Source organism: Dasypus novemcinctus, chromosome 29, assembly GCF_030445035.2.
Source record: "Dasypus novemcinctus isolate mDasNov1 chromosome 29, mDasNov1.1.hap2, whole genome shotgun sequence".
In the NCBI taxonomy this organism is placed as follows: domain Eukaryota; kingdom Metazoa; phylum Chordata; class Mammalia; order Cingulata; family Dasypodidae; genus Dasypus; species Dasypus novemcinctus.
The window spans coordinates 36,307,246-36,333,719 of record NC_080701.1 but is presented as its reverse complement, the minus strand read 5'-3'; positions in this window follow the sequence as shown (position 1 = coordinate 36,333,719).

The window sequence follows — 26,474 nt, the reverse complement described above, 5'->3', positions numbered from 1 at the left end:
GATGAAAAGAAAAGAGACAGCTGCAGCTCCAGGAACAAGAAAGCGGCTCTGGTTCAGAAAGTCAGAGCCCAAACCACCACCGCTAGGGGCCGCTGTTGGATAAGAATTGTTCCTAACTCCCCCCTCCCCCCCATCCCACATCCTGGAGGGCAGGGGGCTGGATTCCAAGGTAGGGGAGGGGCAGGGCCCCTTGCAGAAGGGGCCGTGGGGGAGGGGACCCCTGGGCCAGACCTGTGACCGATGTGAGACCCTGTGTCCATGCGACAGCTCACCTGGTCCAGGCCAAGAGTCTGGGTTGGGCCAGGCTGCCGGGTCCCTCTTAAGAGCGGGGGTTCCTCGCCAACCAGACTCCCCGAGGCCTCGTCAAGCGGGGGCCTACCTGGGGCCGGCGTTGCCCTGCAGGTCTGTCCCACGGCAATGGTCAGAGGCGTGCTGACTCCCATCGCCGTCACCTCCACCTTTTGGTCATGGGAAAACTGGCCTTTCCCCCCCCCCGGGGGCCTGAGGAGAATTAAGGCCTTGGCTGCCTGCCAGGCCTGGAGAGGCCTGTCTCCCAGAGAGGAGAGGCTCAGAGGCTTCCCCTTCCTTGTCAATGACCACTGTCTCTCTGGGTTTCTTTTCCGGGAGGAGAGGGGCCCCTGAGCCCCCAGACGACCGGTAGCCATGAGCCTGCCCTTTCTCCTCTCGCCCTCCTTCTTGGTACCGTACGAGTGAACGCTTCTCTTTTCTCCGGGTTCGGGGGACCCACAACGAAGCTGCTTACCTACTGGGTGGTGAGACTTTGCAGTGGAAAGCATTTCTGCTCACTTGAGGCACTGTCTGCGGTCAAGTGGGCTTACGGGTCCGTGTGTTCCGTGTACAAGGTACACGATAAGCAGCCATCGTGCCCGTCAAAAGCGGCTGTATGGGTGGTTTTGGCTTTGACTCGAGCCATAACCCTCAGTGTTTGAAAAGAAAAAGAAAGAACTCATCATCTTTAGCCCATTTTGCTGTGCCAGAGCACGCCACGCAGCCAGGTGATCTTCCTCTTGATTGTCGTTCCAAGCTACCGTAGCAGGCCATTCAACAGGGCTACTGTCGAGATTTCCCAAGCCAAGCAGATTCCCCTTCTCGGCGAGGCGCAGCTGCCTAGTCGATACAGCCCCAGGCACTGGTGCTCCTGAGGGCTGCGGCGACACCCAGGTCTACACTGGTGGGGGGTCACTCTGGGCTTCAGTGCCCTGCCAGTGGGCCCTACTTGGGAATATGTGCTCCTGCATGGGGTGGAGTGGGTTTCAGGCGTGGCCTCCCTCCACAGGCCTCTTCTGTCCCTTTGGCTGAAGCCGAGCCTGGCACTGGGGTTTTGCGCCTGCGCGGGAGACTTGAGTCTCTGGACGGGCCCCGTGCCAGCTGGGACCTGAGCCTCAGCACGCTCGCATCACCTACGCTCAGCTTCCTTGCACTTGCCCAGGTCAGCTAAGGGGGAGGAGAGGATGGTCCTCAGCAGAGCGGGAAGCAACAGTGCCGACACCGGCCCGCGGTAGAACCGCCTCCAAAAGCCCTGTGGGATCGAATCCCCCTCTCGCTCCAGCCCGCTGCCTCCACCCCTCCCCGCCCCCTCTTCTCGGGGCGCCCAGCCGGCGCCGGGGGGCACGCGCTGTGCGTCTCGCGCCGCCCTAGCCCGCTCTCTGCCGCCCTCCGAGCCAGCCGGGTGCAGGGCGCAGGCGCCCCGGCAGGCCGGGCCCGCCACGCCCCTCACCGCCCAGGCACGCAGGCGCCCCACCACCCCGCCCCCGGCAGCCTCGCCCCGCCCCCGCCCCGCCTCCGTTGCTCTGGAGACCGTGGCCGCTGGCAGGAGGGGCCCAGGGCGGGGAGTGGGAAGACAGTTGTGGTGAGGGGGCGATTTCTCCACTCGGGAGGTGTCCCCAGTGGTAGTGCCGGCACACATGCGGCCATTAGACATCCTACCGAAACCCACCCAACGCACTTGCGGGAGCGTGTCCACTGCCAGGGAAACTCACGCGCTGCGGGGAGCGGGGTTCCCAAATGGACACACCCAATGCCCCAAGAGCACACAGAGAGGGAAACGGACTTGGCCCAGTGGTTAGGGCGTCAGCCTACCACAGGGGAGATTCGCGGTTCAAACCCCGGGCCTCCTTGACCCGTGTCGAGCTGGCCCATGCGCAGTGCTGATGCGCGCAAGGAGTGCCGCGCCACGCAGCCGTGTCCCCCGCGTAGGGGAGCCGCACGATGAAGGGGAGCGCCCCGTAAGGAGAGCCTCCCAGCGCCAAACAAAGTGCAGCCTGCCCAGGAATGGCGCCGCCCACACTTCCCGTGCTGCTGATGACAGAGAGAAGCGGACAAAGAAACAGGACGCAGCAAATAGACACAGAGAACACACAACCGGGGGAGGGGGGGGAAATGAAACCAATAAATAAATCTTTAAAAAAGAATAAAATAATATGAAAGGGGCCACGGTGAGGAAAGGGGTCGCTGACGTGGGAGGAGCCTGCTGGGTCGGGGCTGGGCAAGAAGAGAACCTCTGCTATGGTGTCCTGGACAGTGGTTTTCTCATCTAGGTCTGATGAAAAGAAAAGAGACAGCTGCAGCTCCAGGAACAAGAAAAACGGCTCTGGTGCGGAAAGTCAGAGCCCAAACCACCACCGCTAGGGGCCGCTGTTGGATAAGAATTGTTCCTTCTTCCCCCCTCCCCCCCATCCCCCGTCCTGGAGGGCAGGGGGCTGGATTCCAAGGCAGGGGGAGGGGCAGGGCCCCTTTCAGAAGGGTCCGTGGGGAAGGGGACCCCTGGGCCATACCTGTGACCGATGTGAGACCCTGTGTCCATGCGACAGCTCACCTGGTCCAGGCCAAGAGTCTGGGTTGGGCCAGGCTGCCGGGTCCCTCTTAAGAGCGGGGGTTCCTCGCCAACCAGACTCCCCGAGGCCTCGTCAAGCGGGGGCCTACCTGGGGCCGGCGTTGCCCTGCAGGTCTGTCCCACGGCAATGGTCAGAGGCGTGCTGACTCCCATCGCCGTCACCTCCACCTTTTGGTCATGGGAAAACTGGCCTTTCCCCCCCCCGGGGGCCTGAGGAGACCTAAGGCCTTGGCTGCCTGCCAGGCCTGGAGAGGCCTGTCTCCCAGAGAGGAGAGGCTCAGAGGCTTCCCCTTCCTTGTCAATGACCACTGTCTCTCTGGGTTTCTTTTCCGGGAGGAGATGGGCCCCTGAGCCCCCAGACGACTGGTAGCCATGAGCCTGCCCTTTCTCCTCTCGCCCTCCTTCTTGGTACCGTACGAGTGAACGCTTCTCTTTTCTCCGGGTTCGGGGGACCCACAACGAAGCTGCTTACCTACTGGGTGGTGAGACTTTGCAGTGGAAAGCATTTCTGCTCACTTGAGGCACTGTCTGCGGTCAAGTGGGCTTACGGGTCCGTGTGTTCCGTGTACCAGGTACACGATAAGCAGCCATCGTGCCCGTCAAAAGCGGCTGTATGGGTGGTTTTGGCTTTGACTCGAGCCATAACCCTCAGTGTTTGAAAAGAAAAAGAAAGAACTCATCATCTTTAGCCCATTTTGCTGTGCCAGAGCACGCCACGCAGCCAGGTGATCTTCCTCTTGATTGTCGTTCCAAGCTACCGTAGCAGGCCATTCAACAGGGCTACTGTCGAGATTTCCCAAGCCAAGCAGATTCCCCTTCTCGGCGAGGCGCAGCTGCCTAGTCGATACAGCCCCAGGCACTGGTGCTCCTGAGGGCTGCGGCGACACCCAGGTCTACACTGGTGGCGGGTGGCTCTGGGCTTCAGTGCCCTGCCAGTGGGCCCTACTTGGGAATATGTGCTCCTGCATGGGGTGGAGTGGGTTTGAGGCGTGGCCTCCCTCCACAGGCCTCTTCTGTCCCTTTGGCTGAAGCAGAGCCTGGCACTGGGGTTTTGCGCCTGCGCGGGAGACTTGAGTCTCTGGACGGGCCCCGTGCCAGCTGGGACCTGAGCCTCAGCACGCTCGCATCACCTACGCTCAGCTTCCTTGCACTTGCCCAGGTCAGCTAAGGGGGAGGAGAGGATGGTCCTCAGCAGAGCGGGAAGCAACAGTGCCGACACCGGCCCGCGGTAGAACCGCCTCCAAAAGCCCTGTGGGATCGAATCCCCCTCTCGCTCCAGCCCGCTGCCTCCACCCCTCCCCGCCCCCTCTTCTCGGGGCGCCCAGCCGGCGCCGGGGGGCACGCGCTGTGCGTCTCGCGCCGCCCTAGCCCGCTCTCTGCCGCCCTCCGAGCCAGCCGGGTGCAGGGCGCAGGCGCCCAGGCAGGCCGGGCCCGCCACGCCCCTCACCGCCCAGGCACGCAGGCGCCCCAACACCACGCCCCCGGCAGCCTCGCCCCGCCCCCGCCCCACCTACGTTGCTCTGGAGACCGTGGCCGCTGGCGGGAGGGGCCCAGGGCGGGGAGTGGGAAGACAGTTGTGGTGAGGGGGCGATTTCTCCACTCGGGAGGTGTCCCCAGTGGTAGTGCCGGCACACATGCGGCCAGTAGACATCCTACCGAAACCCACCCAACGCACTTGCGGCAGCGTGTCCACTGCCAGGGAAACTCACGCGCTGCGGGGAGCGGGGTTCCCAAATGGACACACCCAATGCCCCCAAGAGCACACGGAGAGGGAAACGGACTTGGCCCAGTGGTTAGGGCGTCAGCCTACCACAGGGGGAGGTCCGCGGTTCAAACCCCGGGCCTCCTTGACCCGTGTCGAGCTGGCCCATGCGCAGTGCTGATGCGCGCAAGGAGTGCCGCGCCACGCAGCCGTGTCCCCCGCGTAGGGGAGCCGCACGATGAAGGGGAGCGCCCCGTAAGGAGAGCCTCCCAGCGCCAAACAAAGTGCAGCCTGCCCAGGAATGGCGCCGCCCACACTTCCCGTGCTGCTGACGACAGAGAGAAGCGGACAGAGAAACAGGACGCAGCAAATAGACACAGAGAACACACAACCGGGGGAGGGGGGGGAAATTAAACCAATAAATAAATCTTTAAAAAAGAATAAAATAATATGAAAGGGGCCACGGGGAGGAAAGGGGTCGCTGACGTGGGAGGAGCCTGCTGGGTCGGGGCTGGGCAAGAAGAGAACCTCTGCTATGGTGTCCTGGACAGTGGTTTTCTCATCTAGGTCTGATGAAAAGAAAAGAGACAGCTGCAGCTCCAGGAACAAGAAAGCGGCTCTGGTGCGGAAAGTCAGAGCCCAAACCACCACCGCTAGGGGCCGCTGTTGGATAAGAATTGTTCCTAACTCCCCCCTCCCCCCCATCCCCCGTCCTGGAGGGCAGGGGGCTGGATTCCAAGGCAGGGGGAGGGGCAGGGCCCCTTGCAGAAGGGGCCGTGGGGGAGGGGACCCCTGGGCCAGACCTGTGACCGATGTGAGACCCTGTGTCCATGCGACAGCTCACCTGGTCCAGGCCAAGAGTCTGGGTTGGGCCAGGCTGCCGGGTCCCTCTTAAGAGCGGGGGTTCCTCGCCAACCAGACTCCCCGAGGCCTCGTCAAGCGGGGGCCTACCTGGGGCCGGCGTTGCCCTGCAGGTCTGTCCCACGGCAATGGTCAGAGGCGTGCTGACTCCCATCGCCGTCACCTCCACCTTTTGGTCATGGGAAAACTGGCCTTTCCCCCCCCCCCCGGGGGCCTGAGGAGACCTAAGGCCTTGGCTGCCTGCCAGGCCTGGAGAGGCCTGTCTCCTAGAGAGGAGAGGCTCAGAGGCTTCCCCTTCCTTGTCAATGACCACTGTCTCTCTGGGTTTCTTTTCCGGGAGGAGAGGGGCCCCTGAGCCCCCAGACGACCGGTGGCCATGAGCCTGCCCTTTCTCCTCTCGCCCTCCTTCTTGGTACCGTACGAGTGAACGCTTCTCTTTTCTCCGGGTTCGGGGGACCCACAACGAAGCTGCTTACCTACTGGTTGGTGAGACTTTGCAGTGGAAAGCATTTCTGCTCACTTGAGGCACTGTCTGCGGTCAAGTGGGCTTACGGGTCCGTGTGTTCCGTGTACCAGGTACACGATAAGCAGCCATCGTGACCGTCAAAAGCGGCTGTATGGGTGGTTTTGGCTTTGACTCGAGCCATAACCCTCAGTGTTTGAAAAGAAAAAGAAAGAACTCATCATCTTTAGCCCATTTTGCTCTGCCAGAGCACGCCACGCAGCCAGGTGATCTTCCTCTTGATTGTCGTTCCAAGCTACCGTAGCAGGCCATTCAACAGGGCTACTGTCGAGATTTCCCAAGCCAAGCAGATTCCCCTTCTCGGCGAGGCGCAGCTGCCTAGTCGATACAGCCCCAGGCACTGGTGCTCCTGAGGGCTGCGGCGACACCCAGGTCTACACTGGTGGCGGGTGGCTCTGGGCTTCAGTGCCCTGCCAGTGGGCCCTACTTGGGAATATGTGCTCCTGCATGGGGTGGAGTGGGTTTGAGGCGTGGCCTCCCTCCACAGGCCTCTTCTGTCCCTTTGGCTGAAGCCGAGCCTGGCACTGGGGTTTTGCGCCTGCGCGGGAGACTTGAGTCTCTGGACGGGCCCCGTGCCAGCTGGGACCTGAGCCTCAGCACGCTCGCATCACCTACGCTCAGCTTCCTTGCACTTGCCCAGGTCAGCTAAGGGGGAGGAGAGGATGGTCCTCAGCAGAGCGGGAAGCAACAGTGCCGACACCGGCCCGCGGTAGAACCGCCTCCAAAAGCCCTGTGGGATCGAATCCCCCTCTTGCTCCAGCCCGCTGCCTCCACCCCGCCCCGCCCCCTCTTCTCGGGGCGCCCAGCCGGCGCCGGGGGGCACGCGCTGTGCGTCTCGCGCCGCCCTAGCCCGCTCTCTGCCGCCCTCCGAGCCAGCCGGGTGCAGGGCGCAGGCGCCCCGGCAGGCCGGGCCCGCCACGCCCCTCACCGCCCAGGCACGCAGGCGCCCCACCACCCCGCCCCCGGCAGGCTCGCCCCGCCCCCGCCCCGCCTCCGTTGCTCTGGAGACGGTGGCCGCTGGCGGGAGGGGCCCAGGGCGGGGAGTGGGAAGACAGTTGTGGTGAGGGGGCGATTTCTCCACTCGGGAGGTGTCCCCAGTGGTAGTGCCGGCACACATGCGGCCATTAGACATCCTACCGAAACCCACCCAACGCACTTGCGGGAGCGTGTCCACTGCCAGGGAAACTCACGCGCTGCGGGGAGCGGGGTTCCCAAATGGACACACCCAATGCCCGCAAGAGCACACGGAGAGGGAAACGGACTTGGCCCAGTGGTTAGGGCGTCAGCCTACCACACGGGAGGTCCGCGGTTCAAACCCCGGGCCTCCTTGACCCGTGTCGAGCTGGCCCATGCGCAGTGCTGATGCGCGCAAGGAGTGCCGCGCCACGCAGCCGTGTCCCCCGCGTAGGGGAGCCGCACGATGAAGGGGAGCGCCCCGTAAGGAGAGCCTCCCAGCGCCAAACAAAGTGCAGCCTGCCCAGGAATGGCGCCGCCCACACTTCCCGTGCTGCTGACGACAGAGAGAAGCGGACAGAGAAACAGGACGCAGCAAATAGACACAGAGAACACACAACCGGGGGAGGGGGGGGAAATTAAACCAATAAATAAATCTTTAAAAAAGAATAAAATAATATGAAAGGGGCCACGGGGAGGAAAGGGGTCGCTGACGTGGGAGGAGCCTGCTGGGTCGGGGCTGGGCAAGAAGAGAACCTCTGCTATGGTGTCCTGGACAGTGGTTTTCTCATCTAGGTCTGATGAAAAGAAAAGAGACAGCTGCAGCTCCAGGAACAAGAAAGCGGCTCTGGTGCGGAAAGTCAGAGCCCAAACCACCACCGCTAGGGGCCGCTGTTGGATAAGAATTGTTCCTAACTCCCCCCTCCCCCCCATCCCCCGTCCTGGAGGGCAGGGGGCTGGATTCCAAGGCAGGGGGAGGGGCAGGGCCCCTTGCAGAAGGGGCCGTGGGGGAGGGGACCCCTGGGCCAGACCTGTGACCGATGTGAGACCCTGTGTCCATGCGACAGCTCACCTGGTCCAGGCCAAGAGTCTGGGTTGGGCCAGGCTGCCGGGTCCCTCTTAAGAGCGGGGGTTCCTCGCCAACCAGACTCCCCGAGGCCTCGTCAAGCGGGGGCCTACCTGGGGCCGGCGTTGCCCTGCAGGTCTGTCCCACGGCAATGGTCAGAGGCGTGCTGACTCCCATCGCCGTCACCTCCACCTTTTGGTCATGGGAAAACTGGCCTTTCCCCCCCCCGGGGGCCTGAGGAGACCTAAGGCCTTGGCTGCCTGCCAGGCCTGGAGAGGCCTGTCTCCCAGAGAGGAGAGGCTCAGAGGCTTCCCCTTCCTTGTCAATGACCACTGTCTCTCTGGGTTTCTTTTCCGGGAGGAGAGGGGCCCCTGAGCCCCCAGACGACTGGTAGCCATGAGCCTGCCCTTTCTCCTCTCGCCCTCCTTCTTGGTACCGTACGAGTGAACGCTTCTCTTTTCTCCGGGTTCGGGGGACCCACAACGAAGCTGCTTACCTACTGGGTGGTGAGACTTTGCAGTGGAAAGCATTTCTGCTCACTTGAGGCACTGTCTGCGGTCAAGTGGGCTTACGGGTCCGTGTGTTCCATGTACAAGGTACACGATAAGCAGCCATCGTGCCCGTCAAAAGCGGCTGTATGGGTGGTTTTGGCTTTGACTCGAGCCATAACCCTCAGTGTTTGAAAAGAAAAAGAAAGAACTCATCATCTTTAGCCCATTTTGCTCTGCCAGAGCACGCCACGCAGCCAGGTGATCTTCCTCTTGATTGTCGTTCCAAGCTACCGTAGCAGGCCATTCAACAGGGCTACTGTCGAGATTTCCCAAGCCAAGCAGATTCCCCTTCTCGGCGAGGCGCAGCTGCCTAGTCGATACAGCCCCAGGCACTGGTGCTCCTGAGGGCTGCGGCGACACCCAGGTCTACACTGGTGGCGGGTGGCTCTGGGCTTCAGTGCCCTGCCAGTGGGCCCTACTTGGGAATATGTGCTCCTGCATGGGGTGGAGTGGGTTTCAGGCGTGGCCTCCCTCCACAGGCCTCTTCTGTCCCTTTGGCTGAAGCCGAGCCTGGCACTGGGGTTTTGTGCCTGCGCGGGAGACTTGAGTCTCTGGACCGGCCCCGTGCCAGCTGGGATCTGAGCCTCAGCACGCTCGCATCACCTACGCTCAGCTTCCTTGCACTTGCCCAGGTCAGCTAAGGGGGAGGAGAGGATGGTCCTCAGCAGAGCGGGAAGCAACAGTGCCGACACCGGCCCGCAGTAGAACCGCCTCCAAAAGCCCTGTGGGATCGAATCCCCCTCTCGCTCCAGCCCGCTGCCTCCACCCCGCCCCGCCCCCTCTTCTCGGGGCGCCCAGCCGGCGCCGGGGGGCACGCGCTGTGCGTCTCGCGCCGCCCTAGCCCGCTCTCTGTCGCCCTCCGAGCCAGCCGGGTGCAGGGCGCAGGCGCCCCGGCAGGCCGGGCCCGCCACGCCCCTCACCGCCCAGGCAGGCAGGCGCCCCAACACCCCGCCCCCGGCAGCCTCGCCCCGCCCCCACCCCACCTACGTTGCTCTGGAGACCGTGGCCGCTGGCGGGAGGGGCCCAGGGCGGGGAGTGGGAAGACAGTTGTGGTGAGGGGGCGATTTCTCCACTCGGGAGGTGTCCCCAGTGGTAGTGCCGGCACACATGCGGCCATTAGACATCCTACCGAAACCCACCCAACGCACTTGCGGCAGCGTGTCCACTGCCAGGGAAACTCACGCGCTGCGGGGAGCGGGGTTCCCAAATGGACACACCCAATGCCTCCAAGAGCACACGGAGAGGGAAACGGACTTGGCCCAGTGGTTAGGGGCGTCAGCCTACCACACGGGAGGTCCGCGGTTCAAACCCCGGGCCTCCTTGACCCGTGTCGAGATGGCCCATGCGCAGTACTGATGCGCGCAAGGAGTGCCGCGCCACGCAGCCGTGTCCCCCGCGTAGGGGAGCCGCACGATGAAGGGGAGCGCCCCGTAAGGAGAGCCTCCCAGCGCCAAACAAAGTGCAGCCTGCCCAGGAATGGCGCCGCCCACACTTCCCGTGCTGCTGACGACAGAGAGAAGCGGACAGAGAAACAGGACGCAGCAAATAGACACAGAGAACACACAACCGGGGGAGGGGGGGGAAATTAAACCAATAAATAAATCTTTAAAAAAGAATAAAATAATATGAAAGGGGCCACGGGGAGGAAAGGGGTCGCTGACGTGGGAGGAGCCTGCTGGGTCGGGGCTGGGCAAGAAGAGAACCTCTGCTATGGTGTCCTGGACAGTGGTTTTCTCATCTAGGTCTGATGAAAAGAAAAGAGACAGCTGCAGCTCCAGGAACAAGAAAGCGGCTCTGGTGCGGAAAGTCAGAGCCCAAACCACCACCGCTAGGGGCCGCTGTTGGATAAGAATTGTTCCTAACTCCCCCCTCCCCCCAATCCCACATCCTGGAGGGCAGGGGGCTGGATTCCAAGGTAGGGGGAGGGGCAGGGCCCCTTGCAGAAGGGGCCGTGGGGGAGGGGACCCCTGGGCCAGACCTGTGACCGATGTGAGACCCTGTGTCCATGCGACAGCTCACCTGGTCCAGGCCAAGAGTCTGGGTTGGGCCAGGCTGCCGGGTCCCTCTTAAGAGCGGGGGTTCCTCGCCAACCAGACTCCCCGAGGCCTCGTCAAGCGGGGGCCTACCTGGGGCCGGCGTTGCCCTGCAGGTCTGTCCCACGGCAATGGTCAGAGGCGTGCTGACTCCCATCGCCGTCACCTCCACCTTTTGGTCATGGGAAAACTGGCCTTTCCCCCCCCCCCGGGGGCCTGAGGAGACCTAAGGCCTTGGCTGCCTGCCAGGCCTGGAGAGGCCTGTCTCCCAGAGAGGAGAGGCTCAGAGGCTTCCCCTTCCTTGTCAATGACCACTGTCTCTCTGGGTTTCTTTTCCGGGAGGAGAGGGGCCCCTGAGCCCCCAGACGACCGGTAGCCATGAGCCTGCCCTTTCTCCTCTCGCCCTCCTTCTTGGTACCATACGAGTGAACGCTTCTCTTTTCTCCGGGTTCGGGGGACCCACAACGAAGCTGCTTACCTACTGGGTGGTGAGACTTTGCAGTGGAAAGCATTTCTGCTCACTTGAGGCACTGTCTGCGGTCAAGTGGGCTTACGGGTCCGTGTGTTCCGTGTACCAGGTACACGATAAGCAGCCATCGTGCCCGTCAAAAGCGGCTGTATGGGTGGTTTTGGCTTTGACTCGAGCCATAACCCTCAGTGTTTGAAAAGAAAAAGAAAGAACTCATCATCTTTAGCCCATTTTGCTGTGCCAGAGCACGCCACGCAGCCAGGTGATCTTCCTCTTGATTGTCGTTCCAAGCTACCGTAGCAGGCCATTCAACAGGGCTACTGTCGAGATTTCCCAAGCCAAGCAGATTCCCCTTCTCGGCGAGGCGCAGCTGCCTAGTCGATACAGCCCCAGGCACTGGTGCTCCTGAGGGCTGCGGCGACACCCAGGTCTACACTGGTGGGGGGTCACTCTGGGCTTCAGTGCCCTGCCAGTGGGCCCTACTTGGGAATATGTGCTCCTGCATGGGGTGGAGTGGGTTTCAGGCGTGGCCTCCCTCCACAGGCCTCTTCTGTCCCTTTGGCTGAAGCAGAGCCTGGCACTGGGGTTTTGCGCCTGCGCGGGAGACTTGAGTCTCTGGACGGGCCCCGTGCCAGCTGGGACCTGAGCCTCAGCACGCTCGCATCACCTACGCTCAGCTTCCTTGCACTTGCCCAGGTCAGCTAAGGGGGAGGAGAGGATGGTCCTCAGCAGAGCGGGAAGCAACAGTGCCGACACCGGCCCGCGGTAGAACCGCCTCCAAAAGCCCTGTGGGATCGAATCCCCCTCTCGCTCCAGCCCGCTGCCTCCACCCCTCCCCGCCCCCTCTTCTCGGGGCGCCCAGCCGGCGCCGGGGGGCACGCGCTGTGCGTCTCGCGCCGCCCTAGCCCGCTCTCTGCCGCCCTCCGAGCCAGCCGGGTGCAGGGCGCAGGCGCCCCGGCAGGCCGGGCCCGCCACGCCCCTCACCGCCCAGGCACGCAGGCGCCCCACCACCCCGCCCCCGGCAGCCTCGCCCCGCCCCCGCCCCGCCTCCGTTGCTCTGGAGACCGTGGCCGCTGGCAGGAGGGGCCCAGGGCGGGGAGTGGGAAGACAGTTGTGGTGAGGGGGCGATTTCTCCACTCGGGAGGTGTCCCCAGTGGTAGTGCCGGCACACATGCGGCCATTAGACATCCTACCGAAACCCACCCAACGCACTTGCGGGAGCGTGTCCACTGCCAGGGAAACTCACGCGCTGCGGGGAGCGGGGTTCCCAAATGGACACACCCAATGCCCCCAAGAGCACACAGAGAGGGAAACGGACTTGGCCCAGTGGTTAGGGCGTCAGCCTACCACAGGGGAGATTCGCGGTTCAAACCCCGGGCCTCCTTGACCCGTGTCGAGCTGGCCCATGCGCAGTGCTGATGCGCGCAAGGAGTGCCGCGCCACGCAGCCGTGTCCCCCGCGTAGGGGAGCCGCACGATGAAGGGGAGCGCCCCATAAGGAGAGCCTCCCAGCGCCAAACAAAGTGCAGCCTGCCCAGGAATGGCGCCGCCCACACTTCCCGTGCTGCTGATGACAGAGAGAAGCGGACAAAGAAACAGGACGCAGCAAATAGACACAGAGAACACACAACCGGGGGAGGGGGGGGAAATGAAACCAATAAATAAATCTTTAAAAAAGAATAAAATAATATGAAAGGGGCCACGGTGAGGAAAGGGGTCGCTGACGTGGGAGGAGCCTGCTGGGTCGGGGCTGGGCAAGAAGAGAACCTCTGCTATGGTGTCCTGGACAGTGGTTTTCTCATCTAGGTCTGATGAAAAGAAAAGAGACAGCTGCAGCTCCAGGAACAAGAAAACGGCTCTGGTGCGGAAAGTCAGAGCCCAAACCACCACCGCTAGGGGCCGCTGTTGGATAAGAATTGTTCCTTCTTCCCCCCTCCCCCCCATCCCCCGTCCTGGAGGGCAGGGGGCTGGATTCCAAGGCAGGGGGAGGGGCAGGGCCCCTTTCAGAAGGGTCCGTGGGGAAGGGGACCCCTGGGCCATACCTGTGACCGATGTGAGACCCTGTGTCCATGCGACAGCTCACCTGGTCCAGGCCAAGAGTCTGGGTTGGGCCAGGCTGCCGGGTCCCTCTTAAGAGCGGGGGTTCCTCGCCAACCAGACTCCCCGAGGCCTCGTCAAGCGGGGGCCTACCTGGGGCCGGCGTTGCCCTGCAGGTCTGTCCCACGGCAATGGTCAGAGGCGTGCTGACTCCCATCGCCGTCACCTCCACCTTTTGGTCATGGGAAAACTGGCCTTTCCCCCCCCCGGGGGCCTGAGGAGACCTAAGGCCTTGGCTGCCTGCCAGGCCTGGAGAGGCCTGTCTCCCAGAGAGGAGAGGCTCAGAGGCTTCCCCTTCCTTGTCAATGACCACTGTCTCTCTGGGTTTCTTTTCCGGGAGGAGATGGGCCCCTGAGCCCCCAGACGACTGGTAGCCATGAGCCTGCCCTTTCTCCTCTCGCCCTCCTTCTTGGTACCGTACGAGTGAACGCTTCTCTTTTCTCCGGGTTCGGGGGACCCACAACGAAGCTGCTTACCTACTGGGTGGTGAGACTTTGCAGTGGAAAGCATTTCTGCTCACTTGAGGCACTGTCTGCGGTCAAGTGGGCTTACGGGTCCGTGTGTTCCGTGTACCAGGTACACGATAAGCAGCCATCGTGCCCGTCAAAAGCGGCTGTATGGGTGGTTTTGGCTTTGACTCGAGCCATAACCCTCAGTGTTTGAAAAGAAAAAGAAAGAACTCATCATCTTTAGCCCATTTTGCTGTGCCAGAGCACGCCACGCAGCCAGGTGATCTTCCTCTTGATTGTCGTTCCAAGCTACCGTAGCAGGCCATTCAACAGGGCTACTGTCGAGATTTCCCAAGCCAAGCAGATTCCCCTTCTCGGCGAGGCGCAGCTGCCTAGTCGATACAGCCCCAGGCACTGGTGCTCCTGAGGGCTGCGGCGACACCCAGGTCTACACTGGTGGCGGGTGGCTCTGGGCTTCAGTGCCCTGCCAGTGGGCCCTACTTGGGAATATGTGCTCCTGCATGGGGTGGAGTGGGTTTGAGGCGTGGCCTCCCTCCACAGGCCTCTTCTGTCCCTTTGGCTGAAGCAGAGCCTGGCACTGGGGTTTTGCGCCTGCGCGGGAGACTTGAGTCTCTGGACGGGCCCCGTGCCAGCTGGGACCTGAGCCTCAGCACGCTCGCATCACCTACGCTCAGCTTCCTTGCACTTGCCCAGGTCAGCTAAGGGGGAGGAGAGGATGGTCCTCAGCAGAGCGGGAAGCAACAGTGCCGACACCGGCCCGCGGTAGAACCGCCTCCAAAAGCCCTGTGGGATCGAATCCCCCTCTCGCTCCAGCCCGCTGCCTCCACCCCTCCCCGCCCCCTCTTCTCGGGGCGCCCAGCCGGCGCCGGGGGGCACGCGCTGTGCGTCTCGCGCCGCCCTAGCCCGCTCTCTGCCGCCCTCCGAGCCAGCCGGGTGCAGGGCGCAGGCGCCCCGGCAGGCCGGGCCCGCCACGCCCCTCACCGCCCAGGCACGCAGGCGCCCCAACACCACGCCCCCGGCAGCCTCGCCCCGCCCCCGCCCCACCTACGTTGCTCTGGAGACCGTGGCCGCTGGCGGGAGGGGCCCAGGGCGGGGAGTGGGAAGACAGTTGTGGTGAGGGGGCGATTTCTCCACTCGGGAGGTGTCCCCAGTGGTAGTGCCGGCACACATGCGGCCAGTAGACATCCTACCGAAACCCACCCAACGCACTTGCGGCAGCGTGTCCACTGCCAGGGAAACTCACGCGCTGCGGGGAGCGGGGTTCCCAAATGGACACACCCAATGCCCCCAAGAGCACACGGAGAGGGAAACGGACTTGGCCCAGTGGTTAGGGCGTCAGCCTACCACAGGGGAGGTCCGCGGTTCAAACCCCGGGCCTCCTTGACCCGTGTCGAGCTGGCCCATGCGCAGTGCTGATGCGCGCAAGGAGTGCCGCGCCACGCAGCCGTGTCCCCCGCGTAGGGGAGCCGCACGATGAAGGGGAGCGCCCCGTAAGGAGAGCCTCCCAGCGCCAAACAAAGTGCAGCCTGCCCAGGAATGGCGCCGCCCACACTTCCCGTGCTGCTGACGACAGAGAGAAGCGGACAGAGAAACAGGACGCAGCAAATAGACACAGAGAACACACAACCGGGGGAGGGGGGGGAAATTAAACCAATAAATAAATCTTTAAAAAAGAATAAAATAATATGAAAGGGGCCACGGGGAGGAAAGGGGTCGCTGACGTGGGAGGAGCCTGCTGGGTCGGGGCTGGGCAAGAAGAGAACCTCTGCTACGGTGTCCTGGACAGTGGTTTTCTCATCTAGGTCTGATGAAAAGAAAAGAGACAGCTGCAGCTCCAGGAACAAGAAAGCGGCTCTGGTGCGGAAAGTCAGAGCCCAAACCACCACCGCTAGGGGCCGCTGTTGGATAAGAATTGTTCCTAACTCCCCCCTCCCCCCAATCCCACATCCTGGAGGGCAGGGGGCTGGATTCCAAGGTAGGGGGAGGGGCAGGGCCCCTTGCAGAAGGGGCCGTGGGGGAGGGGACCCCTGGGCCAGACCTGTGACCGATGTGAGACCCTGTGTCCATGCGACAGCTCACCTGGTCCAGGCCAAGAGTCTGGGTTGGGCCAGGCTGCCGGGTCCCTCTTAAGAGCGGGGGTTCCTCGCCAACCAGACTCCCCGAGGCCTCGTCAAGCGGGGGCCTACCTGGGGCCGGCGTTGCCCTGCAGGTCTGTCCCACGGCAATGGTCAGAGGCGTGCTGACTCCCATCGCCGTCACCTCCACCTTTTGGTCATGGGAAAACTGGCCTTTCCCCCCCCCCCGGGGGCCTGAGGAGACCTAAGGCCTTGGCTGCCTGCCAGGCCTGGAGAGGCCTGTCTCCCAGAGAGGAGAGGCTCAGAGGCTTCCCCTTCCTTGTCAATGACCACTGTCTCTCTGGGTTTCTTTTCCGGGAGGAGAGGGGCCCCTGAGCCCCCAGACGACCGGTAGCCATGAGCCTGCCCTTTCTCCTCTCGCCCTCCTTCTTGGTACCATACGAGTGAACGCTTCTCTTTTCTCCGGGTTCGGGGGACCCACAACGAAGCTGCTTACCTACTGGGTGGTGAGACTTTGCAGTGGAAAGCATTTCTGCTCACTTGAGGCACTGTCTGCGGTCAAGTGGGCTTACGGGTCCGTGTGTTCCGTGTACCAGGTACACGATAAGCAGCCATCGTGCCCGTCAAAAGCGGCTGTATGGGTGGTTTTGGCTTTGACTCGAGCCATAACCCTCAGTGTTTGAAAAGAAAAAGAAAGAACTCATCATCTTTAGCCCATTTTGCTGTGCCAGAGCACGCCACGCAGCCAGGTGATCTTCCTCTTGATTGTCGTTCCAAGCTACCGTAGCAGGCCATTCAACAGGGCTACTGTCGAGATTTCCCAAGCCAAGCAGATTCCCCTTCTCGGCGAGGCGCAGCTGCCTAGTCGATACAGCCCCAGGCACTGGTGCTCCTGAGGGCTGCGGCGACACCCAGGTCTACACTGGTGGGGGGTCACTCTGGGCTTCAGTGCCCTGCCAGTGGGCCCTACTTGGGAATATGTGCTCCTGCATGGGGTGGAGTGGGTTTCAGGCGTGGCCTCCCTCCACAGGCCTCTTCTGTCCCTTTGGCTGAAGCAGAGCCTGGCACTGGGGTTTTGCGCCTGCGCGGGAGACTTGAGTCTCTGGACGGGCCCCGTGCCAGCTGGGACCTGAGCCTCAGCACGCTCGCATCACCTACGCTCAGCTTCCTTGCACTTGCCCAGGTCAGCTAAGGGGGAGGAGAGGATGGTCCTCAGCAGAGCGGGAAGCAACAGTGCCGACACCGGCCCGCGGTAGAACCGCCTCCAAAAGCCCTGTGGGATCGAATCCCCCTCTCGCTCCAGCCCGCTGCCTCCACCCCTCCCCGCCCCCTCTTCTCGGGGCGCCCAGCCGGCGCCGGGGGGCACGCTCTGTGCGTCTCGCGCCGCCCTAGCCCGCTCTCTGCCGCCCTCCGAGCCAGCCGGGTGCAGGGCGCAGGCGCCCCGGCAGGCCGGGCCCGCCACGCCCCTCACCGCCCAGGCACGCAGGCGCCCCAACACCCCGCCCCCGGCAGCCTCGCCCCGCCCCCGCCCCGCCTACGTTGCTCTGGAGACCGTGGCCGCTGGCGGGAGGGGCCCAGGGCGGGGAGTGGGAAGACAGTTGTGGTGAGGGGGCGATTTCTCCACTCGGGAGGTGTCCCCAGTGGTAGTGCCGGCACACATGCGGCCATTAGACATCCTACCGAAACCCACCCAACGCACTTGCGGCAGCGTGTCCACTGCCAGGGAAACTCACGCGCTGCGGGGAGCGGGGTTCCCAAATGGACACACCCAATGCCTCCAAGAGCACACGGAGAGGGAAACGGACTTGGCCCAGTGGTTAGGGCGTCAGCCTACCACACGGGAGGTCCGCGGTTCAAACCCCGGGCCTCCTTGACCCGTGTCGAGCTGGCCCATGCGCAGTACTGATGCGCGCAAGGAGTGCCGCGCCACGCAGCCGTGTCCCCCCGCGTAGGGGAGCCGCACGATGAAGGGGAGCGCCCCGTAAGGAGAGCCTCCCAGCGCCAAACAAAGTGCAGCCTGCCCAGGAATGGCGCCGCCCACACTTCCCGTGCTGCTGACGACAGAGAGAAGCGGACAGAGAAACAGGACGCAGCAAATAGACACAGAGAACACACAACCGGGGGAGGGGGGGGAAATGAAACCAATAAATAAATCTTTAAAAAAGAATAAAATAATATGAAAGGGGCCACGGGGAGGAAAGGGGTCGCTGACGTGGGAGGAGCCTGCTGGGTCGGGGCTGGGCAAGAAGAGAACCTCTGCTACGGTGTCCTGGACAGTGGTTTTCTCATCTAGGTCTGATGAAAAGAAAAGAGACAGCTGCAGCTCCAGGAACAAGAAAGCGGCTCTGGTGCGGAAAGTCAGAGCCCAAACCACCACCGCTAGGGGCCGCTGTTGGATAAGAATTGTTCCTAACTCCCCCCTCCCCCCCATCCCACATCCTGGAGGGCAGGGGGCTGGATTCCAAGGTAGGGGGAGGGGCAGGGCCCCTTGCAGAAGGGGCCGTGGGGGAGGGGACCCCTGGGCCAGACCTGTGACCGATGTGAGACCCTGTGTCCATGCGACAGCTCACCTGGTCCAGGCCAAGAGTCTGGGTTGGGCCAGGCTGCCGGGTCCCTCTTAAGAGCGGGGGTTCCTCGCCAACCAGACTCCCCGAGGCCTCGTCAAGCGGGGGCCTACCTGGGGCCGGCGTTGCCCTGCAGGTCTGTCCCACGGCAATGGTCAGAGGCGTGCTGACTCCCATCGCCGTCACCTCCACCTTTTGGTCATGGGAAAACTGGCCTTTCCCCCCCCCCGGGGGCCTGAGGAGACCTAAGGCCTTGGCTGCCTGCCAGGCCTGGAGAGGCCTGTCTCCCAGAGAGGAGAGGCTCAGAGGCTTCCCCTTCCTTGTCATGACCACTGTCTCTCTGGGTTTCTTTTCCGGGAGGAGAGGGGCCCCTGAGCCCCCAGACGACCGGTAGCCATGAGCCTGCCCTTTCTCCTCTCGCCCTCCTTCTTGGTACCGTACGAGTGAACGCTTCTCTTTTCTCCGGGTTCGGGGGACCCACAACGAAGCTGCTTACCTACTGGGTGGTGAGACTTTGCAGTGGAAAGCATTTCTGCTCACTTGAGGCACTGTCTGCGGTCAAGTGGGCTTACGGGTCCGTGTGTTCCGTGTACCAGGTACACGATAAGCAGCCATCGTGCCCGTCAAAAGCGGCTGTATGGGTGGTTTTGGCTTTGACTCGAGCCATAACCCTCAGTGTTTGAAAAGAAAAAGAAAGAACTCATCATCTTTAGCCCATTTTGCTGTGCCAGAGCACGCCACGCAGCCAGGTGATCTTCCTCTTGATTGTCGTTCCAAGCTACCGTAGCAGGCCATTCAACAGGGCTACTGTCGAGATTTCCCAAGCCAAGCAGATTCCCCTTCTCGGCGAGGCGCAGCTGCCTAGTCGATACAGCCCCAGGCACTGGTGCTCCTGAGGGCTGCGGCGACACCCAGGTCTACACTGGTGGCGGGTGGCTCTGGGCTTCAGTGCCCTGCCAGTGGGCCCTACTTGGGAATATGTGCTCCTGCATGGGGTGGAGTGGGTTTGAGGCGTGGCCTCCCTCCACAGGCCTCTTCTGTCCCTTTGGCTGAAGCAGAGCCTGGCACTGGGGTTTTGCGCCTGCGCGGGAGACTTGAGTCTCTGGACGGGCCCCGTGCCAGCTGGGACCTGAGCCTCAGCACGCTCGCATCACCTACGCTCAGCTTCCTTGCACTTGCCCAGGTCAGCTAAGGGGGAGGAGAGGATGGTCCTCAGCAGAGCGGGAAGCAACAGTGCCGACACCGGCCCGCGGTAGAACCGCCTCCAAAAGCCCTGTGGGATCGAATCCCCCTCTCGCTCCAGCCCGCTGCCTCCACCCCTCCCGCCCCCTCTTCTCGGGGCGCCCAGCCGGCGCCGGGGGGCACGCGCTGTGCGTCTCGCGCCGCCCTAGCCCGCTCTCTGCCGCCCTCCGAGCCAGCCGGGTGCAGGGCGCAGGCGCCCCGGCAGGCCGGGCCCGCCACGCCCCTCACCGCCCAGGCACGCAGGCGCCCCAACACCACGCCCCCGGCAGCCTCGCCCCGCCCCCGCCCCACCTACGTTGCTCTGGAGACCGTGGCCGCTGGCGGGAGGGGCCCAGGGCGGGGAGTGGGAAGACAGTTGTGGTGAGGGGGCGATTTCTCCACTCGGGAGGTGTCCCCAGTGGTAGTGCCGGCACACATGCGGCCAGTAGACATCCTACCGAAACCCACCCAACGCACTTGCGGCAGCGTGTCCACTGCCAGGGAAACTCACGCGCTGCGGGGAGCGGGGTTCCCAAATGGACACACCCAATGCCCCCAAGAGCACACGGAGAGGGAAACGGACTTGGCCCAGTGGTTAGGGCGTCAGCCTACCACAGGGGAGGTCCGCGGTTCAAACCCCGGGCCTCCTTGACCCGTGTCGAGCTGGCCCATGCGCAGTGCTGATGCGCGCAAGGAGTGCCGCGCCACGCAGCCGTGTCCCCCGCGTAGGGGAGCCGCACGATGAAGGGGAGCGCCCCGTAAGGAGAGCCTCCCAGCGCCAAACAAAGTGCAGCCTGCCCAGGAATGGCGCCGCCCACACTTCCCGTGCTGCTGACGACAGAGAGAAGCGGACAGAGAAACAGGACGCAGCAAATAGACACAGAGAACACACAACCGGGGGAGGGGGGGGAAATTAAACCAATAAATAAATCTTTAAAAAAGAATAAAATAATATGAAAGGGGCCACGGGGAGGAAAGGGGTCGCTGACGTGGGAGGAGCCTGCTGGGTCGGGGCTGGGCAAGAAGAGAACCTCTGCTATGGTGTCCTGGACAGTGGTTTTCTCATCTAGGTCTGATGAAAAGAAAAGAGACAGCTGCAGCTCCAGGAACAAGAAAGCGGCTCTGGTGCGGAAAGTCAGAGCCCAAACCACCACCGCTAGGGGCCGCTGTTGGATAAGAATTGTTCCTAACTCCCCCCCTCCCCCCCATCCCCCGTCCTGGAGGGCAGGGGGCTGGATTCCAAGGCAGGGGGAGGGGCAGGGCCCCTTGCAGAAGGGGCCGTGGGGGAGGGGGACCCCTGGGCCAGACCTGTGACCGATGTGAGACCCTGTGTCCATGCGACAGCTCACCTGGTCCAGGCCAAGAGTCTGGGTTGGGCCAGGCTGCCGGGTCCCTCTTAAGAGCGGGGGTTCCTCGCCAACCAGACTCCCCGAGGCCTCGTCAAGCGGGGGCCTACCTGGGGCCGGCGTTGCCCTGCAGGTCTGTCCCACGGCAATGGTCAGAGGCGTGCTGACTCCCATCGCCGTCACCTCCACCTTTTGGTCATGGGAAAACTGGCCTTTCCCCCCCCCCCCGGGGGCCTGAGGAGACCTAAGGCCTTGGCTGCCTGCCAGGCCTGGAGAGGCCTGTCTCCTAGAGAGGAGAGGCTCAGAGGCTTCCCCTTCCTTGTCAATGACCACTGTCTCTCTGGGTTTCTTTTCCGGGAGGAGAGGGGCCCCTGAGCCCCCAGACGACCGGTGGCCATGAGCCTGCCCTTTCTCCTCTCGCCCTCCTTCTTGGTACCGTACGAGTGAACGCTTCTCTTTTCTCCGGGTTCGGGGGACCCACAACGAAGCTGCTTACCTACTGGGTGGTGAGACTTTGCAGTGGAAAGCATTTCTGCTCACTTGAGGCACTGTCTGCGGTCAAGTGGGCTTACGGGTCCGTGTGTTCCGTGTACCAGGTACACGATAAGCAGCCATCGTGCCCGTCAAAAGCGGCTGTATGGGTGGTTTTGGCTTTGACTCGAGCCATAACCCTCAGTGTTTGAAAAGAAAAAGAAAGAACTCATCATCTTTAGCCCATTTTGCTCTGCCAGAGCACGCCACGCAGCCAGGTGATCTTCCTCTTGATTGTCGTTCCAAGCTACCGTAGCAGGCCATTCAACAGGGCTACTGTCGAGATTTCCCAAGCCAAGCAGATTCCCCTTCTCGGCGAGGCGCAGCTGCCTAGTCGATACAGCCCCAGGCACTGGTGCTCCTGAGGGCTGCGGCGACACCCAGGTCTACACTGGTGGCGGGTGGCTCTGGGCTTCAGTGCCCTGCCAGTGGGCCCTACTTGGGAATATGTGCTCCTGCATGGGGTGGAGTGGGTTTCAGGCGTGGCCTCCCTCCACAGGCCTCTTCTGTCCCTTTGGCTGAAGCCGAGCCTGGCACTGGGGTTTTGCGCCTGCGCGGGAGACTTGAGTCTCTGGACGGGCCCCGTGCCAGCTGGGACCTGAGCCTCAGCACGCTCGCATCACCTACGCTCAGCTTCCTTGCACTTGCCCAGGTCAGCTAAGGGGGGAAGGAGAGGATGGTCCTCAGCAGAGCGGGAAGCAACAGTGCCGACACCGGCCCGCGGTAGAACCGCCTCCAAAAGCCCTGTGGGATCGAATCCCCCTCTCGCTCCAGCCCGCTGCCTCCACCCCGCCCCGCCCCCTCTTCTCGGGGCGCCCAGCCGGCGCCGGGGGGCACGCGCTGTGCGTCTCGCGCCGCCCTAGCCCGCTCTCTGCCGCCCTCCGAGCCAGCCGGGTGCAGGGCGCAGGCGCCCCGGCAGGCCGGGCCCGCCACGCCCTCACCGCCCAGGCACGCAGGCGCCCCACCACCCCGCCCCCGGCAGCCTCGCCCCGCCCCCGCCCCGCCTCCGTTGCTCTGGAGACCCTGGCCGCAGGCGGGAGGGGCCCAGGGCGGGGAGTGGGAAGACAGTTGTGGTGAGGGGGCGATTTCTCCACTCGGGAGGTGTCCCCAGTGGTAGTGCCGGCACACATGCGGCCATTAGACATCCTACCGAAACCCACCCAACGCACTTGCGGGAGCGTGTCCACTGCCAGGGAAACTCACGCGCTGCGGGGAGCGGGGTTCCCAAATGGACACACCCAATGCCCGCAAGAGCACACGGAGAGGGAAACGGACTTGGCCCAGTGGTTAGGGCGTCAGCCTACCACACGGGAGGTCCGCGGTTCAAACCCCGGGCCTCCTTGACCCGTGTCGAGCTGGCCCATGCGCAGTGCTGATGCGCGCAAGGAGTGCCGCGCCACGCAGCCGTGTCCCCCGCGTAGGGGAGCCGCACGATGAAGGGGAGCGCCCCGTAAGGAGAGCCTCCCAGCGCCAAACAAAGTGCAGCCTGCCCAGGAATGGCGCCGCCCACACTTCCCGTGCTGCTGACGACAGAGAGAAGCGGACAGAGAAAGAGGACGCAGCAAATAGACACAGAGAACACACAACCGGGGGAGGGGGGGGAAATTAAACCAATAAATAAATCTTTAAAAAAGAATAAAATAATATGAAAGGGGCCACGGGGAGGAAAGGGGTGGCTGACGTGGGAGGAGCCTGCTGGGTCGGGGCTGGGCAAGAAGAGAACCTCTGCTATGGTGTCCTGGACAGTGGTTTTCTCATCTAGGTCTGATGAAAAGAAAAGAGACAGCTGCAGCTCCAGGAACAAGAAAGCGGCTCTGGTGCGGAAAGTCAGAGCCCAAACCACCACCGCTAGGGGCCGCTGTTGGATAAGAATTGTTCCTAACTCCCCCCTCCCCCCCATCCCCCGTCCTGGAGGGCAGGGGGCTGGATTCCAAGGCAGGGGGAGGGGCAGGGCCCCTTGCAGAAGGGGCCGTGGGGGAGGGGACCCCTGGGCCATACCTGTGACCGATGTGAGACCCTGTGTCCATGCGACAGCTCACCTGGTCCAGGCCAAGAGTCTGGGTTGGGCCAGGCTGCCGGGTCCCTCTTAAGAGCGGGGGTTCCTCGCCAACCAGACTCCCCGAGGCCTCGTCAAGCGGGGGCCTACCGGGGGCCGGCGTTGCCCTGCAGGTCTGTCCCACGGCAATGGTCAGAGGCGTGCTGACTCCCATCGCCGTCACCTCCACCTTTTGGTCATGGGAAAACTGGCCTTTCCCCCCCCCCCGGGGGCCTGAGGAGACCTAAGGCCTTGGCTGCCTGCCAGGCCTGGAGAGGCCTGTCTCCCAGAGAGGAGAGGCTCAGAGGCTTCCCCTTCCTTGTCAATGACCACTGTCTCTCTGGGTTTCTTTTCCGGGAGGAGAGGGGCCCCTGAGCCCCCAGACGACCGTGGCCATGAGCCTGCCCTTTCTCCTCTCGCCCTCCTTCTTGGTACCGTACGAGTGAACGCTTCTCTTTTCTCCGGGTTCGGGGGACCCACAACGAAGCTGCTTACCTACTGGGTGGTGAGACTTTGCAGTGGAAAGCATTTCTGCTCACTTGAGGCACTGTCTGCGGTCAAGTGGGCTTACGGGTCCGTGTGTTCCGTGTACCAGGTACACGATAAGCAGCCATCGTGCCCGTCAAAAGCGGCTGTATGGGTGGTTTTGGCTTTGACTCGAGCCATAACCCTCAGTGTTTGAAAAGAAAAAGAAAGAACTCATCATCTTTAGCCCATTTTGCTCTGCCAGAGCACGCCACGCAGCCAGGTGATCTTCCTCTTGATTGTCGTTCCAAGCTACCGTAGCAGGCCATTCAACAGGGCTACTGTCGAGATTTCCCAAGCCAAGCAGATTCCCCTTCTCGGCGAGGCGCAGCTGCCTAGTCGATACAGCCCCAGGCACTGGTGCTCCTGAGGGCTGCGGCGACACCCAGGTCTACACTGGTGGCGGGTGGCTCTGGGCTTCAGTGCCCTGCCAGTGGGCCCTACTTGGGAATATGTGCTCCTGCATGGGGTGGAGTGGGTTTCAGGCGTGGCCTCCCTCCACAGGCCTCTTCTGTCCCTTTGGCTGAAGCCGAGCCTGGCACTGGGGTTTTGCGCCTGCGCGGGAGACTTGAGTCTCTGGACGGGCCCCGTGCCAGCTGGGACCTGAGCCTCAGCACGCTCGCATCACCTACGCTCAGCTTCCTTGCACTTGCCCAGGTCAGCTAAGGGGGAGGAGAGGATGGTCCTCAGCAGAGCGGGAAGCAACAGTGCCGACACCGGCCCGCGGTAGAACCGCCTCCAAAAGCCCTGTGGGATCGAATCCCCCTCTCGCTCCAGCCCGCTGCCTCCACCCCGCCCCGCCCCCTCTTCTCGGGGCGCCCAGCCGGCGCCGGGGGGCACGCGCTGTGCGTCTCGCGCCGCCCTAGCCCCGCTCTCTGCCGCCCTCCGAGCCAGCCGGGTGCAGGGCGCAGGCGCCCCGGCAGGCCGGGCCCGCCACGCCCCTCACCGCCCAGGCACGCAGGCGCCCCACCACCCCGCCCCCGGCAGCCTCGCCCCGCCCCCGCCCCGCCTCCGTTGCTCTGGAGACCCTGGCCGCTGGCGGGAGGGGCCCAGGGCGGGGAGTGGGAAGACAGTTGTGGTGAGGGGGCGATTTCTCCACTCGGGAGGTGTCCCCAGTGGTAGTGCCGGCACACATGCGGCCATTAGACATCCTACCGAAACCCACCCAACGCACTTGCGGGAGCGTGTCCACTGCCAGGGAAACTCACGCGCTGCGGGGAGCGGGGTTCCCAAATGGACACACCCAATGCCCGCAAGAGCACACGGAGAGGGAAACGGACTTGGCCCAGTGGTTAGGGCGTCAGCCTACCACACGGGAGGTCCGCGGTTCAAACCCCGGGCCTCCTTGACCCGTGTCGAGCTGGCCCATGCGCAGTGCTGATGCGCGCAAGGAGTGCCGCGCCACGCAGCCATGTCCCCCGCGTAGGGGAGCCGCACGATGAAGGGGAGCGCCCCGTAAGGAGAGCCTCCCAGCGCCAAACAAAGTGCAGCCTGCCCAGGAATGGCGCCGCCCACACTTCCCGTGCTGCTGACGACAGAGAGAAGCGGACAGAGAAACAGGACGCAGCAAATAGACACAGAGAACACACAACCGGGGGGAGGGGGGGGGGAATGAAACCAATAAATAAATCTTTAAAAAAGAATAAAATAATATGAAAGGGGCCACGGGGAGGAAAGGGGTCGCTGACGTGGGAGGAGCCTGCTGGGTCGGGGCTGGGCAAGAAGAGAACCTCTGCTATGGTGTCCTGGACAGTGGTTTTCTCATCTAGGTCTGATGAAAAGAAAAGAGACAGCTGCAGCTCCAGGAACAAGAAAGCGGCTCTGGTGCGGAAAGTCAGAGCCCAAACCACCACCGCTAGGGGCCGCTGTTGGATAAGAATTGTTCCTAACTCCCCCCTCCCCCCCATCCCCCGTCCTGGAGGGCAGGGGGCTGGATTCCAAGGCAGGGGGAGGGGCAGGGCCCCTTGCAGAAGGGGCCGTGGGGGAGGGGACCCCTGGGCCAGACCTGTGACCGATGTGAGACCCTGTGTCCATGCGACAGCTCACCTGGTCCAGGCCAAGAGTCTGGGTTGGGCCAGGCTGCCGGGTCCCTCTTAAGAGCGGGGGTTCCTCGCCAACCAGACTCCCCGAGGCCTCGTCAAGCGGGGGGCCTACCTGGGGCCGGCGTTGCCCTGCAGGTCTGTCCCACGGCAATGGTCAGAGGCGTGCTGACTCCCATCGCCGTCACCTCCACCTTTTGGTCATGGGAAAACTGGCCTTTCCCCCCCCCCCGGGGGCCTGAGGAGACCTAAGGCCTTGGCTGCCTGCCAGGCCTGGAGAGGCCTGTCTCCCAGAGAGGAGAGGCTCAGAGGCTTCCCCTTCCTTGTCAATGACCACTGTCTCTCTGGGTTTCTTTTCCGGGAGGAGAGGGGCCCCTGAGCCCCCAGACGACCGGTAGCCATGAGCCTGCCCTTTCTCCTCTCGCCCTCCTTCTTGGTACCGTACGAAGTGAACGCTTCTCTTTTCTCCGGGTTCGGGGGACCCACAACGAAGCTGCTTACCTACTGGTTGGTGAGACTTTGCAGTGGAAAGCATTTCTGCTCACTTGAGGCACTGTCT